A 20,468-nucleotide genomic window follows, 5' to 3' on the forward strand; every position below is an offset into this window, starting at 1 on the left:
AAATGCATTTTGATGCATTCTTCTCCCATTGATTAAAAGGTATTTACACATTTTTCCATGTACAATTTTCAAATGTACGGATGCCCTCAAATGCATTTTTTTTTAGTCTGTGAACCACATTGCAAGCTCGGAAATGTACCAACTTGGCCCACAGATTGTGCCTGAATCCGTGTTCGGTCCGGAAGGTGCAAACTGAGTAAAAACTGGAGCAGAAACGAACTGAAACAAATGTCTCATGCATCCCTAATTGAACCTCAGAGAGGGCATTGGCTCATCTCCTAAGAGCTCAAGGATTTCCAAGCTGAGGTGTTTGTATTCCCACGCCTCCATTCCCCCCCTCAGTATTTGCCTCCACTAATTGTAATGAAGCACCCAACACTCCCTCTTTGAACCAAATGAACATGGAACAGTCATAACAAATAAGAGAGGGAGAGAGAGAAGGGGGTGCTGGCTGGCTTGCTCTGGCATGTTTAGCACAATTTATCAGAGTTCAGCGTGCACTGAATCATGCCATGGCTACTGTGCCTTTACATCATTCATATGCTACTTGCACAGCCATCCCTGTGTTTGGAGAGCGGCACCTGATCGCTTTAGACCTCCCCTAGTGAGATCAGAACAGACATCTTGCAGTTTGAGGTCCTTGAGCAAACACGGTCTCCCCCCCCCCGCCCCCCTGGCACTCCCAGATCAGATTTTCACATACCCTAGGAAGAAAAAGGATTAGGGGATGGGGGGTGGGATGGAGACCTGATTGAAAGGCATTGCAGGGGGTGGAGTTGTTGGGGAGGGAGGGAAGCAAATAGATAATAAGAAAGCCCTCGCTGTCCTCTGCCTTTATGCACTTCTCGGGAAGGCTCCCTACAGAATTACGCTGTCGCCCTGCAGGAAAGCATGTAATAACTGAAAATACGGTGTCAAAAGGAATTTTTCAGGCCTTGACAGCTCATAAATTACAGTTCGTTGACTTCTTCCTGGCTCTAGATTTAAATTAATAGGCAGCCAGATATATAGTTTTCTTTAAAAAACAACACAGATAAAAAAAATCCTTCCGCTGCGTGGGAGAAGCCAGGAAAGGGCTGTGGTTCGGTGCAGTTTTAACTTTTAAAATCGGCTCCGAGTCTAAGTTTTCATTTGCCAGGTAAGGGGGCGAGACGAATGAAGGGCTTCGATCAAGGGTGCGTGTGGAGGTGCTACAGTTCTTGGTTCAGAAAATGCCAGGAACTGTGGATACAATTTGTTTGGGTGAGGAGAAGGGTAGTGCTGGAAGTACGGGGTGGGGGAGAGGGGGGCTGGAGCCTCCTCAACTTTTGTGATCCCCCCCCAGACACTGTTTTTATAAGGCTACGGGGAGGGGCATTGCTAAAGTGGAGTGGGGGTGGGCAGGGTTGGATATGTGGATTTCATGAAGGACCTCCTTCCCAATAATTTGAGCACTGGATGAATTTCTGCCCTCTTTGGACACTAATGTCTTATGTTCTCTGGGCCTGGTGCTCAAAAACATACTTCCAAGGACAAGGAGCCAGCCTCTTTCCCAACACAGACCCGGCCAGGCAACACCAGCAACTTGAAGGCTGGGCAGAGGAGTCCTTAATCAATATTGTCCAAGTGCCTCCAATAGCCTCTTCCAGGGATAGTTGCAAAAGCCAGCAGCTGCTGACCCTGGGTTGGATCCAGGACTTGCCTTCGGCAAGAGGGAGGAGGTTTCTGGAAGAGCTCAGCTTGCAGAAGGTCCCTCTGCCCGTTTTGGTGGGATCCCCCTTCCCCCTACACCACATCTCACACCATTCCTCAGGGTCTCCTGAATCTCTGTGTAGCATTTCCAGGGGGCTGGAGAGGCCACCGCAAGGAGGAATGGGTGGGGAAGTCCACTTTTGCCAGCTCAGTTAATCCAGCGTAAATGTGAATCCAATCCTCCATCTGCCCAATGAAGCCTATAATAGGGATGGATTATGCATGGTCTGTGTCAGTTTTGCATACATTCCTTCATAAATCCGCACCCTCCCATTTCTACATTAATCTGCATTAAAAATAATCTGCATAGAAATCATATTCAGCTACACAGTTAAACATGTATTCTTGAATGTATTTTCTCACAAAATGGGACACACACACAATATACATTTCTAAATATATTTTCTCTCAAAGTACGTGTCTTTATCCGCTTTTCTTTTTTTAGCCAAGAATTGCATTGGAAAATTTGGAGAAATGTGGAATCCAAAGGATTCCAATCTACACATTGGATTGGGAGCTACAGAGCAAGTCAGTTTGTATCAGAACATGCAAAGAACGAATTCCTCAAGCATCCCAAGCCTACAAGACTCAAGGAGGAGCACAGATGAAACTTTGCATCAGAAACGTTAGAAATGGGATGCTTTAGAATGTTTGAAGTGTTGCCTGATTTTACTGTGCAAACTGCTTTGAGAGCTTTTATGTTGAAAACTGGAATATGCACGTTCTAAATGCATGCATGTGTAAATAAAGAAAATACAGAATGTACCACTGGGTATGGAATGTGACGGCCGGAGAGCCTCAGCTCTCATTTTCAAGAGCAGCTCTGCCCTGCCAAATGGCTGTGAGGACCTGCTTGAAACAGATTAACAGCACAATCCTACAAACGTCTACTCAGAAGTAAGTCTCACTGAGTTCAGTGGGGCTTTCTCCCATTGAGTGGGAGACTTACTTTTGAGTAAACAAGCAAAGGATAGCACTGTAATTCTCAGAACCCAGAAAGGGATCTGAATAAATTCCCAGTGATCTGGGGCACCCCACATTGCTCATTGCACCTCCCCCAATTAGCAAAAATGTGCTCTATAATTCGTATATTTGTATCTGGTTGTATAATTAATATTTTATTGGTGAACAATGTTATGTTTTTTAAGCACAGAACATATGCTTATATATGCCTGTATGATGATGTCATCACGTTAAATTGAAAGTTTACAGGTTTACTGTAGTATTTTTATCTGATAACTTTTCATGTGGTTTATCTTTTCAGATAGTTGCGCTTGGTTTTGTTTGATGTTGTTAGCCATCTGCTTTGGGCTTCCTTGTGATGGGAAAAGCGGGGTACAAACAAAATGAATGAATGAATGCTCCAGGCACACTTTCTGTCTCAGCGCTCATTCCAACCTTCTAGCCCTCATTAGACTTTCCATAGACATAAGTGGGCCTTCTCGGTTGTGGCACCTACTCTCTGGAATGCTCTCCCACGTGTGGTTCGAGAGGCAGAAACTGTGTCGCACTCTTAAAGATTTATCTGTTCACACAGCTTTCCTTGATTGGTAAGAGTACTTCCCTGTTCTACTCTTCTTGTTGCAATGTTTTGCCATGTATTTTTTAGTTTTATATTGTTTTTACATTGGCTTTTATATTGTATTGTATGTATTTGTTTTTTAATGTCAACTGATGTCTTAGGATATCAAGCAGTACCTAAAAGGTTTAAAAATATAACATCAATAAATATGTGTGATGTTTCTTTACATCGTCTCCACCTGCCTCTCCTGCTACCTCTGAAGGCCTCATTTTCCCATTGTGGATTCTGTGACTGGTCCCAGTCGCAAAATGATGCTCTGCTGTGTCCTGGGAAGCAGCCACCCACCCCTGCGATCTCCCTCTGCGCCGCACCTGGGAGGTTTCTGGGCCCTGGAGGAGCACAGGAAGGGGAGGCCGTGGTTTGTTGCCACACAAATGAAAGCTGAACAATCTTTGTTGCCACACAAATGTTCTATCTGAACAATCACCAAAGATCGACTCCTTTCAGAGTGAGCCATTCGATGCTTATGCATCCTTCTGTGAGGCTGTAGGGCAGCCTTCCCAGTTCTGGTGTTGGCTGGGAACGATGGGGGTTGTAGTTGGCAAATCCAGAGGGCACCACTTTGGAGAAGGCTGATGTGGAAACTACAGCCAGATGCTTTAAAAAAAACAAGCGAACAGGTTTGGGAGGGAGCAATCCTATGGCTGCTGGTCAGCGGCTAGATGGCCATAGGATATGTGGATTTCTGGGAACCGACCTCGGAGCTTGCGCTCTGAGGTCAGTTTCTGGAGAACCGACCTTCTCCCCCCTTCTGCACTGCCTAGCAGGCAACATGGAACAGCCCCGTACTCGGCGCTCAGGAGTGCGGAGTGGCTAAAACGGGGCGTTCTGGGGGGCGTTCTAGGGTGGGGAAGGCGGAATGCTGGTACAACACATCCAGCAGCCTCCTCCCCTGCTCCACCTTCCCATGGCTAGACAGCTGAAATGGCCTGTCCAGCAGCAAATGCAGGGCAGGAGAAGCACGGAGGGAATGATCCCCTCTGCGCCTCTCCTGCCTTGCATTGGATGGGCGGTCTCCTCTGAGTTCGGAGGCGGCTGCCTATCCCCATAGGATTGTGCCCTAAGTGACTTAAACCAAAGGCCTTTAAAACAAATGATAAAAAATGAGGGTTTATAAAAAATGAATGCATCTATGTAATGTATTAAACAAGTATGCAGGGTAGAATCAGTGTATAATAAATATGTATACATAATAAACATAAATGTGCCCAGTGATCTTCAACATTTTGATGACTGACTTGGAGGAAGAGGTGCAGGGAATGCTGATCAAATTTGCAGATGACACAAAACAACAAAATTGGGCGGGACAGCTAATACTTTGGAAGACAGAAACAAAATTCAAAGTTATCTGGATAGACTGGAGCGCTGGGCAGAAAACAACAGAATGACATCTAATAGGGATAAATACCAAGTTCTGCACCTAGGAAAAAGAAACCAAATGCACAGTTACAAGGTGGGGGATACGTGGCTCAACAACACTACAAGCGAGAAGGATCTTGGAATCGTTGTCGATCACAAACTGAATATGAGCCAACCATGTGATGTGGCTGCAAAAAAGGCAGATGCTCTTTTGGGCTGCATTAATAGAAGCATAGCTTCCAAATCCCGGGAAGTACTAGTTCCCCTCTACTCAGCACTGGTTAGGCCTCATCTGGAGTACTGTGTCCAGTTCTGGGCACCACATTTTAAGAAGGATGCAGACAAAGTGGAGAGGGTTCAGAGGAGGGCAACAAAGATGATCAGGGGACTGGAAACAAAGCCCTATGAGGAGAGACTGAAAGAATTGGGCATGTTTAGCCTTGAGAAGAGAAGACTGAGGGGAGATACGATAGCGCTCTTCAAGTACTTGAAAGGCTGTCACAGAGAGGAAGGCCAGGATCTATTCTTGATCATCCCAGAGTGCAGGACACGGAATAATGGGCTCAAGTGACAGGAAGCCAGATTCCGGCTGAACATCAGGAAAAACCTCCTGATTGTCAGAGCAATATGACAATGGAACCAATGACCGAGGGAGGCAGTGGGCCCTCCCACACTGGAGGCATTCAAGACGAGGCGCTGGACAGCCACCTGTCAGGGATGCTCTGACTTGGATTTCTGTGTTGAGCAGGGGGTTGGACTCGATGGCCTTGTAGGCCCCAACCCTACTACTCTATGATTCTATGAAATGTATGTAAACATAAATATAAACAAAGTAATTAATGTAAAAATAAATACAATAAACATAAATGCAATAAAATATAAACATAAATAAACATAAACATAAATGTAAAAATAAACGTACATGTATAATAAACATAAATGTATGTTTATAAAAATGTATGCATCTATGTAATGTATAAAAAAGTATGCATGTATGGGTAGATTCAGTGTATGTTTATAAAAAATGTATGCATAATAAACATAAATGTATGTAAACATAAATTAATATAAACATAAATAAAATAAAATAAAATATAAACATAAATAAACATAAACATAATTGTATAATAAACATAAATGTATGTTTATAAAAAATGTACGCATCTATGGGTAGAATCAGTGGAGGCTTCACAACTTGGAGGGCTCCTTTAGAGTTCTGACAGGTGCTGAGTGAAACCTGGAGTGGATTCGCCACCCCACTGACATCGGAGCCACCAGCCTCCACTGGGCAGAACCAAAGGCACAGAGAGCTGAACGGGAGAAACATGGTTTATATCTACACGGCCTTAGTGTCCGTGTTATACCAGTGTAACTGTCATGGCTTCCATCAAAGACTCCTGAGATGCCCCATGGGGAGGGAAGGACCATTTAAGCCAGGGTCGTCATGTTGGGTGTGTGTGTGTGTGTGTGTGTGTGTGAAGCTGATAGTGATGTGTGCATGACACTGGTCTCCAGCCAGTCATGGGCACTGGAGGATAATCAGCAGAGCTCTGTACAAAGTGCTTAACTTTGGCTGAATTGTGCCTCTTGTGACTCCTTCTCATGTTCCAGTGTCAAGGCTGAATGCCATACATACAGCCAAATCAGCAAGGAATAAGGTGGAAGAATTGTCAGGTGGTTGAAACGGAATGTGCCCCTTCAAACGGCAGGTGGAGAATCATATTTTTTAATGCTCCCCTATATAAACAATCCTGCAGATAGAAAACTAGCAGCGAAGGGAGTGGGCTGGATGAGAACCTTTTCCCTTGATGTGCTAGCTTTTTATTGCAGGGATTCTTCCTAACATACAGGAATCTTCACAAATATGAAGTCCAAAGTGCTCCAGTGCACTCTACCCTGTTGAGATTCTAACACCTCCTTCTTCTGCACGTGCAGGTTTGGCTAGCATTGGAAACATGTTTCAGAGTTACGGCTTGTTGCAAATTAATCCCTGGCAGTTCTTTGCCCTTCCTTCCTCGGCACTTACAAATTTCAAAGATCTGTTGCCTGTTGTGTTCTCCTGTCACCTCTTCAAACTTCCTTTGTCTGATTAAAATAATACCCAGCCAAATTCCAGGCTTTTAAGGCTCGCAACAAGAATTTTCTGCGGAGAGTACAGTGGCAGGCGTGACAGCCAAATGAGATAACCTTTTACTCCATTTGTCAAAGTGCCCGAAGCTCCCTATTTCAAGAGAAGAGCAATAAACAGGGAGCAAAGCAATTGCGTCTGGAATCTGGAGTGTTTTAAATAAATGGAGAGGTTTAAAACAATAACTGGAATGCTCAAAAGAAATAAAAAACCTGTTGATCATCAGCTGTGCTTTGTTTACTGGAGGAACCAATTGGATAATTCGATACAATTAAACTCAAAAACGCACGGAAATATGATGTTTATTCATCTCCTGCTTCCGTTCCCGTAATTGAATGTTGTGGTTTGTAAAGTACGAAAGTGTTTCTAATGCTGCGTTGTAGCCAAGTGAAACCCATTTAATCACACTCAATGGGTCAGACGCAACATTACGGCATGCGCAATTGAGTTGCACCTGTATTCCCTTGGCAAATGCATCATTAACTCGCGAAATGTAGCCCACTGTTGCCGGAAACAGAACAACAAAGACTATGCCATACCACCCCTTGCTTTGGAAATGCCAACGGGTGATGGAAAACCCAAGTGGGAGCTTCACGTGGGGGACCTTGGTGCTAATGTGGGCTGTTGCCGATTTACTGCTTTCTCAACAAAGGGAAATAGGTTGCATTGTCGCTCCTCCAAAGAAAGTGTGATTCCAAACACAGCAATTACTCCCCAATGCCTAAACATTTAAATAATGAAGCTGGGAATGAAAGCAGCTCTAGGGAATTGGTAAAGTGGGCTGCTGGATTTCATTCCATGGGCCGTTGATGCCAAACACATCACTGCTGTTTTTCAACATAGTCATCGGGAGAAAATGCCACACTCGCACTTGAGGTATGTTAGAGATGGAGGCCCAGTGACAGAATCAAGACCGATCTTTGGTTTCCAGAGTGGGAGATCCTTTGACTCCTGCATAACCTGTTAGGTCACACTGACTGACCTAGAAACACCCCTCTGTAGGCCATATCCAGGGGCAGAGGCGTGAGCTGGGATTTTGCAGCACTGACCAAAAAGTGCTCCCCACACAATCAAAGGCACTTGCTTTGGTATTAAGACGTAACTCGGAAGCTACATCCTAGTGGGGAACCTTCAGCCAGTGGGACAAATCTGGCCTGCTGGCCTCCTCATCCTGCCTGCTAAGGCCCTGGCCCCGTCCATGCTTCCCTCCCTGAAGTCCCAGCACTTGGGAAAAGCAAGAGGGAAGCCACCCCTGTTGGCAGTCGCCATCTCATGATGCTTGGAACACCCTGAATGGGTGCTTTTCAAAGGCTTCCCTCGCTCCTCATCTTTCCCAGGGGAAAGTGGGATTGCCTTAAAATGTCTAACCCTCCTTCCCCTCACCTCGCAGTCGCGCCCCCACTGCTATCGCTCCCTCATGGCACCAACACCTGCTGTCATCCCACCTGCCCAAGCAACTAAGCACAGGCAACACAATTATGCCCAACAGCCACCCACACAACAGCACCAAGAAAAGGAACACAAGAGCCCCTTTGGAGCGATGCTCCAAGCTCTCAGCCTGCGTTGGAAAGGTTGATGTGACCCATGAGAAACAGGGCTCCCCGCACAGAACCTCTGTCCAATCACCATGGGTGTTTGGATAGTCAGTCAGAAGAGGGTAGGCCAGTGGAGGCCGGTACCTCTGATGTCAGTGGGGCGGTGAATCACCTCCGGGTGTCAGTCAGAACTCCAAAGGAGTCCACACCTTGGATAGCTCCCTTGGAGGTCTGACTGGTTCTGGCTGAACCCCAGAACAGATTCACAGTCCCACTGACATTAGAGCCACTGGGTGGACCTCAACAGGGTGGACCTCAACTGGGTGGACCTCAACTGGGTGGACCTCAACTCCTGGTGGTATGACCCCAGAGGGTTGAGCCACTGCCTTTGTGGCAGTGGTTGTGAGTATCATCCGACCAGGATGGTGCTCACAAGGTGCTGATGATATGTTCCTGCGCTGGGACAATAGGCTCAGCCACTTGTCAGGCTTGATGTCCCAGGCAAGTTGACCTGGATATTGTACACCTGGTCTCCCCAGATGCAAGAGGAAAACTGCTGGAGTGGGGGAGGGGAACAGATGACAGCCTCCCTCTCCCCACTCTCGGCCCTTGTCCATAAAGATGGATGACAGAGGAGGACAGTTAGAGAGGCGCATGATGATGTTCCAAGGGTCTTCAGACCTATTGCAGGAGGAGTGTGTGAGAGGTGAAGAGGATGAAGTGGGGAGAGGAGGAGCCGTAACTCAAACTTTGCATGCAGAAGTGCTCCATTTCTTTCTATCTTCAGCATCTTTGATGAAGGAGGATCTCAGATTGTAGGAACCTGGTTAGGATGCTGATGCACTGTGAACCATCAGTGTAGACAATACTGGGCTAGATGGACTCAGTTTAAGGGCCTTTCTTGTGTGAATAGGATGAAATGCTTTCATGCATCTAGCACCAAGAACCAGATCCTACACACAGCTGCTGAGAAGTAAGTCCTATTAATTTCCCCATAACTTTCTTATGTGTCAAGGAATGGCTAGGCTTTGCAAAGTTAGTGTCCCAGACCTAAGACTTGTCCTTTTAGCTTCAAAGTCTGGGTCCTGGCCCTGCATCATGCTCGATTCAAGGCATGTGTCCCACCTGCGGGAAGGTGCATGAGACCACGGATGGACCCCTGCAGGGGACTCCCCTCAGGTGGCGCAAAATCTGTCAAAAGCTTCTGTGGATGAAAGCAGAGCATTATGCACAGCTTTTCCATCAAAACGATTTGGAACCATGGCATGAGAACACTGTCTGCGTGAGGGACAGGACTCTGCTTACTGCTAAGGAGGCAATGCAGGAACGAAAGCTGGAAGCTCTTAACCCCTGTCATTCATCTGTCTGACTCAACTACAACTCTCCCTCTAGCTGATGGGATCTGCTGCAAGTCTGACAGTCATGTAGGAAAGAGCCTTCTCTTTCCTTTCCTTTCCTTTCCTTTCCTTTCCTTTCCTTTCCTTTCCTTTCCTTTCCTTTCCTTTCCTTTCCTTTCCTTTCCTTTCCTTTCCTACCTTCTATCCATGATGAAGCCTTCCTCCCACACTTCCCTCTTTCTTTCTTTCTTTCTTTCTTTCTTTCTTTCTTTCTTTCTTTCTTTCTCTCTCTCTCTCTCTCTCTCTCTCTCCCCCCATCCCTTTCTCCTTCTCCTTCTCATGCTCTCTCTCTTTCTTTTCCTCCCTCCCTCCTCCTCCCTCCCTCCCTCCCTCCCTCCCTCCCTCCCTCCCTTCCTTCCTTCCTTCCTTCCTTCTCCCCTCCCCTCCCCTCCCCTCCCCTCCCCTCCCCTCCCCTCCCCTCTCCTCTCCTCTCCTCTCCTCTCCTCTCCTCTCCTCCAGCATATAAAATTGAACTGACAATCCCAATAAACATGGCTTCCTTCCACCTAATTAGCACGTCTAATTCCAGTTGGAGGAGTTCCTTACACTGAAGTGCCTTCAGAACATGGCCCGGAGGTTCATTATTGGAGGACAGGGTGGGGAGTGGCTTCTCTAGAAAGGTTGTGGGTGGGTTTTATGTGAAAGTCCAGGTCACTTCTTATTTTTGTGGAGACAGACCTGACAGCCCACTCATGCTTAATGCACAGTAAGGCTGTGAGGAGATCGTGTGGGGCTGGGATTTGTCTGCATTGGCCAGATAGCTTGCACTGAGCCTCGTTAGGAATGCTAATGATGTCAGACAACCCGGGTACTCTAATTGTTCTTTGATTTGGGATGTGAACCTTGGAAGAAGACTTTAGACAGCTCTTCCCATCAGAAGACAGGGGAAGAAAATTAAGGTCCTGTGAAGAGCACAGGCCTCCACATATACTTTAGAGGATGACAGGCCAGGATTTGCATATCAGCTTGTATCAAAGACCATAGAGATATAATATATTAAACATTTCACATTTACTAGGGTCTCCTTCTCTTGGACAACTTTGGAACAGTGTGAAGGAAGTGAATTTTTTCTCTCTGTCCAAATCCTTTCACTGAAGCAGATCTATGGTAGATTGAAGACAGAAAAAAGAAAATACTTCATACAATGCATAGGGGAAAAAAAAGAAACGCATTGCCTCAAGATGGTGTGATGACCACAAGCTCCTTTTCCCATTCCTCCCTTGGCTTAGCCCTGATGCAGGCCAGTACATAGAATCCTGCAGGGTGCATAACCTTGCAAATAAATCAGAAATCCTGTGGTCCCTAGACACCATCCCAAGCGGCATAGGATTGTTCAGAACATCCCCTCCAAAGCCATAGACAGAGCTATGACCTCAGAGGGGTTCTTTGATGTCAGAGCCCTGTTACTGGCTTCTCCCAGCCACTGCTGAGATTTCTGCAGTGGTTTCATCTATGAGGTTGGAACTCTGACTCCATAGAGAGGGGAAACTGGGCATTTGTGGGGCCTTCCAGTGGATGAGGAAAAAGTGTCTGAAAATCTGTGGGATGCTAAGCTTTCCCAACTATGCCTTGATCCATGAAAACATTTAGATGTGCTCAAGAATGTGTCTAAATCTTTATCTCCCATTGCCTGCAATGGGAGAGAATGATTTTTTTTCTGTCCACAGGTGGAAGACAAAGACAGTAAGCCACTCCTCCTTCCTGACTTCTGCCCTGTTGGCAAGAACCAGCAGAGCATAGGAAGTGGCATGGGATTGCTCTCTAAGACACCATATGATGTTGTGTTGAACGTTAATAGTCAAGGTTCAACTGGCTACACAGATGCATTCACTGAGTAGACACCTTTCATCAAAAGCAATTAACATTTAGGGGCACATTAACAATTAGGGTAACAACTAAATGGAAATGAAAATGCTAAGATAAAAAAGAAAGAAGTTCATAAAATGAAGCATAACACCACGTTATCTCCACACTAGGAACCCAACTAATAGCTATAGTTGTCATCTCTGAGAATGAAAATCACATACTTGAGTTGTGGATAAGTGCCCCAAATGTAACAACAGGTTTTCAAAGAGTGTATTGCAAATCCACAGAAAAAAATGTTAAAATGGGGACTTATCAGTCATGTTAAGCCAACTGTACCGATGTTCAATCTTGCCTTCTCATGTTTGACCACCTCTAGCTTGCCTTGATTCATTGATCTTACATTCCAGGTTCCTAAACAATATTGTTCTTTACAGCATCGGATTTTCTTTTCACCACCAGACACATCCACAGCTGAGTGTCCTTTCGGCTTTGGCCCAGCCGCTTCACTCTTTCTGGCGCTACTTGGAAATTCCCTCTGCTCTTCCCTAGTAGCATATTGGACACCTTCTAACCTGAGGGGCTCATCTTCTGGAGTCATATCTTTTAGTCTTGCGATATGTTCCACGGGTTTTTCTTGGCAAGAATACTGGAGTGGGTTGCCATTTCCTTCTCCAGTGGACCACATTTTGTCAGAACTCTCCGCCATGACCTGTCTGTCTTGGGTGTCCCTGCACAGCATACCTTATGGCTTCACGAAAGGGTGGGAAAAGCAGTACTGGGGTACAATCTCAAAAATGATAGAATGATCTCAGTACGAAACCAAGGCAAACCATTCAACATCACATCACAGTAATTCAAGTCTATGCCCCAACCACCAAGGCCGAAGAAGCTGAAGTTGATCGGTTCTATGAAGACCTACAACACCTTCTAGAACTAACACCAAAAAAAGATGTCCTTTTCATCATAGGGGATTGGAATGCTAAAGTAGGAAGTCAAGAAATCACCGGGATACCAGGCAAGCATGGCCTTGGTGTACAAAATGAAGCACGACAAAAGCTAATCAAGTTTTGCCAAGAGAACACGCTGATCATAGCAAACACTCTTTTCCAATAGCACAAGAGGCGACTCTACACATGGACATCACCAGATGGTCAATATTGAAGTCAGATTGATTATATCCTTTGCAGCCAACGATGGAGAAGCTCTATACAGTCAGTAAAAACAAGACCTGGAGCTGACTGTGGCTCAGATCATGAGCTGCTTCTTGCAAAATTTTGGCTTAAATTGAAGAACATAGGGAAAACCACTAAACCATTCAGGTAAGACCTAAATCATATCCCTTATGAATATACAGTGGAGATGAGGAATAGATTTAAGGGATTAGACCTGATAGAGTGCCTGAGGAACTATGGATGGAGGTCCGTAACATTGTTCAGGAGGCAGCAACGAAATCCATCCCAAAGAAAAAGAAATGCAAGAAAGCCAAGTGCACAAAACGTTCCCTTGAGATCTCCAATTTTCTTGAAGAGATCTCTAGTCTTTCCCATGCTGTTGTTTTCCTCGATTTCTTTGCATTGTTCATTTAAGGAGGCCTTCTTGTCTCTTCTTGCTATTCTCTGGAACTCTGCATTCAGTTGGATATATCTTCCCTTTTCTCCCTTGCTTTTTGCTTCCCTTCTTTCCTCAGCTACTTGTAAAGCCTCCTCAGACAGCCACTTGGCTTTCTTGCATTTCTTTTTCTTTGGGATGGATTGAGTTGCTGCCTCCTGAACAATGTTACGGACCTCCGTCCATAGTTCCTCAGGCACTCTGTCTATCAGGTCTAATCCCTGAAATCTATTCCTCACCTCCACTGTATATTCATAAGGGATATGATTTAGGTCATACCTGAATGGTTTAGTGGTTTTCCCTATGTTCTTCAATTTAAGCCAAAATTTTGCAAGAAGCAGCTATATCCTAATATAGTTCAATACCAAGTGAAATAAATAGCCAGCCAGCTATTTGAAATGGAGACTCTATAAGCAAAAATATGGCACTATGCAAACTGGTTCACAATCGAATGGAGAATGGTGGTGGGATAAATAGCCCAGTGTGTGAAACTCCCTTGGTATCGCACATTAGCTAGTTTCTGAACTAAAATAACCATAGGAAATTAGCCCATTTCACATTAGCTAGTTTCTGAAGTAAAATAACAATGGGAAAATCTGCCTCCATGAAAATTACAAATCCATCTCTGTGAATGAATGTCCTGACATGCGTTCTGACTTTTAGGTGAGGTGAAAGTACTTATGGAAATAATTGGAAGTCTTCACACTTCCTTCATCCACAATTACACTTTCACTGGGTTCTTTGTAATTCACTCTTTTTGTTACATAGATTAATGTACAATACTACTGTGGAGTTTCGGAATCTTCTCCTTGGGCTCAGTAAAATGTGATGTGACCGAAAGGAAGAGATGTGATTATGTGGCTCACTCAGATAGTCTCTCCACCCCTTCCTCTATGGCTTGTGACTTCCACCAAAGTTATAAGGCAGGGATGGGGAATGTGTCGCTCTCCAGATGTTGCTGGCCTACAAGTCCCATCATCTTTCACCATTGGCTATGCTAGATTGGTCTGATGAGTGTTACAAGCCAACAACATCTGGAGGCCCACATGTCCCTTTTCCTGCATAAGGAAGGAAAATCATCGGGCTGAAGGACTCCAGGGCTGAGTGGACATTTCTGGCACATTGTGAGGGGAGATGGCAACTGAAACTGCCTCTGCTTTTCTTTAGGTTGCAGAGCATCAGAATCAATTAGCATAATGCTGCCCACCTCCCTGCAGGGCTGAAGAGGGTGTAATATAGTCAAGGACTGATCTCACCCTACAATATCATTGGGGTGACATAGCTGAGCCCCTGATGCGATCAGTGTTGACATCTGTCAGGATGGATCATGATGTGCTTCCTTACAGGACAGGTGAACTGTAGGCATGCCAAGAGGCTGTACAGCAGGGCAAGGAAGAAGACGGGGGGCATTGCAATCCTTTGTAATACATCATTTAAGGATATTTTTTAACAACAACAACAACAACACTATAGCCTAGGAGTGAGCTGAGGCAGAAGGAGGCAAATTAATTTGTGATGACAACTGCCCTAAGGATCATTCAGTGTCCACGGGGAAGCAAGAGACCCTCCACTTTTGGAGCCCACAACAGTTTTCCTGTCTATTCCAGTGTCTATAAATGTACATATCATATTTGGCACACCCTAGGTCTCAGCTGGAGCCTTGGTCTAATGTTGGGCATTTAAGGAAGATGCAGAGAAAACGGAAAGGATTCAGGGCTGAGTGACGAAGATGCTAAAGATCACAGGCAGCAAGGCTTCTGATGGGAAGCTGAAGGAGGAGGGCATATGTTTTAAAGAGAACTTAACACTGTTAGCACTAATGGCTATAGGCCAACAGAAGCATCTCCCTGCATAAGCTCAGTTGCAGCAACCCATGGGAGTTTCACAAACATCCCGCTCTCTTTTGCAGCAAGCAAAAGTCACCTGTCTGTGGAAGAAATGATGTGGCCCTCACCTCATGACCCAGAGATTATCATGTGCTCTATTTCTGGATTTCATATGCATGGTACTTCTGGGGACAGATTGCTCTTGGCCACCAAGGTTGAGAGAGACAGTCCACGTGCTGGAGTTAAGGCTCTTTTTAACCAATGCTATGCAACTAAGCACATGGCAGAAGCAGGGTGAGGTCCCAGATTTGAAGAGTGGAATGACATGCTATGATCACCGGTTGCTGGGGAACATGGGCAGGAGGGTGCAGTTGCACTCATGTCCTGCTTGTGGTTTCACATGGGCAGCTGGTTGGCCACTGTGTGAACAGAGCGATGGACTAGATGGACATGGCTTTTCCTATGTTCTTGTTCTTATGATGAAGATAGCACTACCACCAAAATGGTAGCCTCACATCATATTTGGCCCTACATTTTGCAACTGGTAACTCTACAAACCCTATGTTCTGATGTCAGATTGACACATTTCATCTCCATGACCACCTTTCTGGTTTACTGCTACGTTCCTTAGGAGCACACTAGTTGTGCGTTGGCAGCAGCCATGTTGTTGTTTTTTTTTTAATGCACCAGGAAAGGTGCAGAAAAGGGCAGTGAAAACCACCAGGGGGCAGGAGCCCCTTCCACATCTGCAAAAGCTTTTCATTTAGAAAATCAACATCTAAGGAAGGAGATGGTATATAAAGTAATGCATAGTGTGGAGCAAAACAGTGGAGAAAGAGAGACGTTTTCTTTCTCTCTCATAACATTACAACTTGGGACGATCCAATAAAAATGATGGGGAAGGAGATTCAAGAGAGACAAAAAGAAATATTTCTTTTTGCAGCCCATGGTTCCTTCGTGGAACTCTCTGCCACAAGGCATGGTGATGTTCAATAGCTTAGGTGGCTTCGACAGGGGATTTGGCAAATGAATGGCGTGTGCGTCTACCAATGGCCACTCGGTTCCATCTATATGGAGCCTTCAGCTGTGGTGGCAGGGTAACAGTTACTGAGGGTCAACCAGGGGTTGACCGTTGCCTTCAAATCCTGCCTGTGGGCTTCCTGAAGGCATCTGGTTGGCTATGATGGGAAGCAAGATGCTAGACTAGAAGGACATTTGGCCTGCTCCACCTCCAGGCCAATCTTATACTCTCAGTCATGCATATGCCTCCTTTGCACATCAAACAGGACATGCGAAGCCTCAGTTTGTCACAGTGGTGTAGTGGTAAATTGTGAAGTGCAGGTGGTCATCATGACAATCCCCATAGCCATGCCCCAAGGAGAATTTTTTTTTTTAATGTAGGCAGCTGTGTTGATTCACATTGAACAAACAACCCACAAGTCTAGCAGTTTTCACCTCTACCAGTAGCAGATCTTCTGTAAAGCTAATAGGTCTTAGCTGCCCATTCCAGATGAAGACTTACCAACTAAGAGCTATCCCTGTTGTAAAACCAACAGGGATAGCTCACAACAATATATTGTTGCTGGGAAAATCCATTTTCCCCAAGCTACTGTGGGAGTTGCAGCTAAACTCAGAGGAAACAGGGAAGCTAGGGGGTGGGGTGGGGGTCAGATGGCATCGTTGTCCCTGCTAATCAAAAAGTCCTGGGGCTTCGACCCTGTGAGCCCTGGCTCCATTACACAACTGGTTTTTTGCATTAAAGAGAGCATCAGGATGAGGAGAGTGAATGCTTCCCTGCCTTATCACCCCGTGCTTTGTTGCTTGCATGCACTTTTACATTTCACTCAGGCAAGGATACCCTGTCTTTCCACAGATTCCCAGGTGAGCTCTGATACCAGAAGTGAGATGGGTTGGGTGGAAAACGGCCTGAAGCAACAAAGCACTGGGAGGTAAGGAAGTGGGGTGGGGGAGGGTTCAGTGCCCCTTATCTGTGAGATCCTTTCGGTACTGAGGGACAGAAGAGGGGGAAGTGTGGCCATTCCACTAGCCCTGCTGAGGACCTCCCTCATGAAGGCTCTTCTTCCCTCAGCTGTCACCACCCACCAGCAGCCATTCCAGCAGGCTAACCTGAGGGTGATGAAAAATATGCGCACTTTTGTGATTGCCATTTTATTTTTCAAAAAATGGTGACCACGGAACTCAAGAAGGCCACCGGGGCGAGTGTGGGCTGCTCGCTGAGTGCGGGAGGGGTTCAAGCATGGCCCAGGGACTGGTGAGCAGGGCAGGGGCTGGGCGGGGCACCCAGCGGACCCGGATGGGTGTGGGTTCACACATCCCTATTTGTGTCTTTCTAGATTCTACACTTTCTAAACTTTCTAAATTCTAAACAAGGGGAAGGGGCTCTCTTGTTTTCCTGGTGATATGTAAATGGCTCTGGGAGCCTTTTTTCTGGCAGAGGAGTGTGTGTGGGGGTAAAAATACTTTAAATAAATATGTAAATATCAGGCCCCTGAACTCCCCTAATTTATGCATGAATTCCTGCCACCACGCTATCTGGTTTCCCCTTTAGCCACTAGGCGATACTACCCTAGCATCTTAAATGTGGCTCAGAGATTGCATTTCCTGACAGCATGGCATTTTCCCCCAGATGAATTCACAGGTAACCCCCATTGTACAGCTGCTGTGACATTTTGCCACCATTTGCAGTAAATAATCCACTGTTATCTCCTGTACAGTAAGAAACTCAGCTGGATAGGCTGCCATCTGGGGCAGAAAAAGAGGGAGCGCCATGTGAGGCTTTGTCTGTAGCTATATCTAACAGTGAGTACAAACACCAAGGGTTGGATCCAGCTTCGTCTTTGCACTCCCAAAGTGGATGCTGCTGGAGGAACAGGATTTCCACATCCTCCCCTCCCCTCTGCAGCCCCCCGTGCACCCTCCAGTTCTGCTCTGGGTGGCTGGGGAATCCTTTGGAGAAGATTTGGCATGCATGCAGAGGGCTACAGGGGGGAGATGCAGAGGCAGAAGTCCCGTTCCCCCCGCAGTATCTATTCCATCGTGGCAACGGCAAAGGTGGATCCAACCCTATAACTTTCCACTGCTTCAATAGCTTCAACCAATACAGAAATGGTGCTGACAATAGGGAGTGTCATAGGACAAATCCTGGCTCTGTTCACAGGACTGGTTTAGGCATAGCTTGTGTGATGTGGAGGCGAGAGAGTCAAGAATGCCCACGGCTCTCCTCTGCACCCTCCTGGCCTTGTGTAACAGCCATGCTCCATCATTATATGGCTATTCCTCTCACCCCCAAAGAATCCAGAGTCAGTCATAATAATCACAGGTCTTTTCTTGTCATTGTATGCCCTGATCCTCTGTTCCAAAAGGGATCCCAAGCATTCCATATTATCGACAATAGTCCCAAAAATCCAGTTTCTGACATTGCAGAAATGGAACCCAGGAGGCAGCGATGGAAAAGAGCAGGGAAAGGGCCATGCCTATCAGGGCCTCCCTCCTGAGTCCTGTGGGACAAAGTAAATGGGCAGTAACCTGGGAGCAGAGATAAGCCCATTTCCTTGGTTCTGCTGCTTTTATTATTTCTCTGGTCCACTCGGCTCTGCGGCCCACTCTGCTTGAGTTCTGGTCTAACTCAAACAATTTGCAAAATTAATTCTGGCGCTGCTGTGGCCTACATGAGTTGCCACAACTATACATTCCTTCAGTTCATTTACATCATTCCCTCCTTTATGTTACCAACATATGCACGTGCATTCGTTGATACATTGCAAAGAAGAAGGAGAAGAAGGAGAAGAAGGGCAACAACAACAACAACGACAATCTTGGTGTGGTTGGACAGTTGATTGCATCGAGGTTGTGGTTATGCAGTCTTTGCTGCACACCCATGCACTTTTGCACATTAGTACACAAAAGAATCTTGATATTAGCAGTGATGGAGACTATTCCATGGAACTATTTTTGGTGACAACAAACAAACAAACCAACCAACCAACCAACCAACCACCTTGGATAGCATTGGATAATGCTGGAGGACTGAGGATTAGAGATGTGTGGATTTTGTACAATCCATCTACATTTCTCCTTTTGCTCTGTTGCCCGCTCATTGATGGAATCAGATTTTTTCCAATTTCCCTCCAAAATGCACAAATCCCCCCCCCCTTTTCATGCTTTAGCTATGGGAGAAATGTGCATTTTTGGCCAGTGTTTTTCATTTTATGTATTTTTCTTTGAGTAAATTGGCATAAAATTCTGGAAAGTAAAAAAACACACAACATGTCTACAAGTCCACAGAATCTGTGAGAGTTGGGAAAAGCCAGTCCACTATGGAATTATTGGGTTGGATTCATAGAAATCCAAACACATTTGATTCTGTTGTGGATTTCTCCAACATCCCTAGTGAGGGTTTTGCTCTAAGATTGTGGGGTTTCCCCTTGCTCCCATGCAGCATTCACAGCATTTGCATTTCTTGTGCCTGCACAGGGTGAAGGGACAATGCAGTTGGTGTTCATTGCATTTTCGTCTAGGTACTTAAAAAAACAAAAAACTCCCAGACCATCCCTGAATGTGTCTTGCAGATCCTCTAAGTGACTTCAGAGTGTTCAGAGAGCAGACTGGTGGCTATAATAAAGCATGCACAGTGCAGGAACAAGAAAGAATGTGAGCGAGGACGCCATGGGATATGCCAGCATGGCTTTCTTAGAGCTGTGTGACTCAAGATTCCCTCTGTAGTGTGAGCACTGATGCTTTTACAATATAGACTGAACTGCCAGCCCTGTTCTCAGCAGGGCCTTTGGGGACTTCTCTTTTCTGAAGCCAACCACAGATGTGCTGACGCTTCCGAAAGCAGAACTCCTCCAAAGGCCTCCTTCCTGTTCATCATCCCACCACAGCACAGATACCTGATGCTCCTCCCGTTCCAAGGATGTACAACAAGCCCCTTAGGACTTACTGCCTTGCCCTGTACAAGAAGAAGACTCAAGGAGGAATGGGGGATATTTTTAGCCTAGGGTTGTTCAGCTTAGTGCGAGGCAGACCAAGGATGGGAGAGCTTCCATTATAATGTCGCACAGAGCTGTCACTTAGCCTCTCTGCCATTTCCTCCTGAGCCACATCAGCAAGTTATCATTGGAATGCTGAAAAGGAGAAGAAAGCCATAGATGGCAGGCACTCCCATGATTCCTGTTTTCCAAGAACCATCGGTATTTTCTGTTACCTGTACCAGGTAAATCATTGGCCCTGTTTTGTCCCTATTTTTAGGGATGCCTTTTTAAGAGCGTTGGCAGCATGCACACTCACACATAAGAGTTTTTCTATTCCTCTGGTTTCAGGCTGTTCCCCAGGAAATTAGAAGTTAAATCCCCCCCCCCCGCCTCCCTCTCTGCACCTTGGCTCTAATGCACGCACATGTAAATGCACTCACATGAACACTAAGGCACAATGTAGTATGCAGCGTTCTGTTTCCAAGGGCGATGCAGGTTCTCT

General features: G+C 45.8%; 1 protein-coding gene across 4 annotated transcripts in view; it reads right to left on the reverse strand.

The window, feature by feature from the left end:
- The window catches only part of CELF4 (CUGBP Elav-like family member 4), a 1,119,657-nt gene that overhangs the window by 107,784 nt on the left and 991,405 nt on the right, over positions 1 to 20,468 (reverse strand). The gene's annotated exons all lie outside the window — the stretch shown is intronic.

Source organism: Heloderma suspectum, chromosome 2 (assembly GCF_057233095.1).
Source record: "Heloderma suspectum isolate Gila_16-S chromosome 2, 16-S_ref, whole genome shotgun sequence".
Classification (NCBI taxonomy): Eukaryota; Metazoa; Chordata; class Lepidosauria; order Squamata; family Helodermatidae; genus Heloderma; species Heloderma suspectum.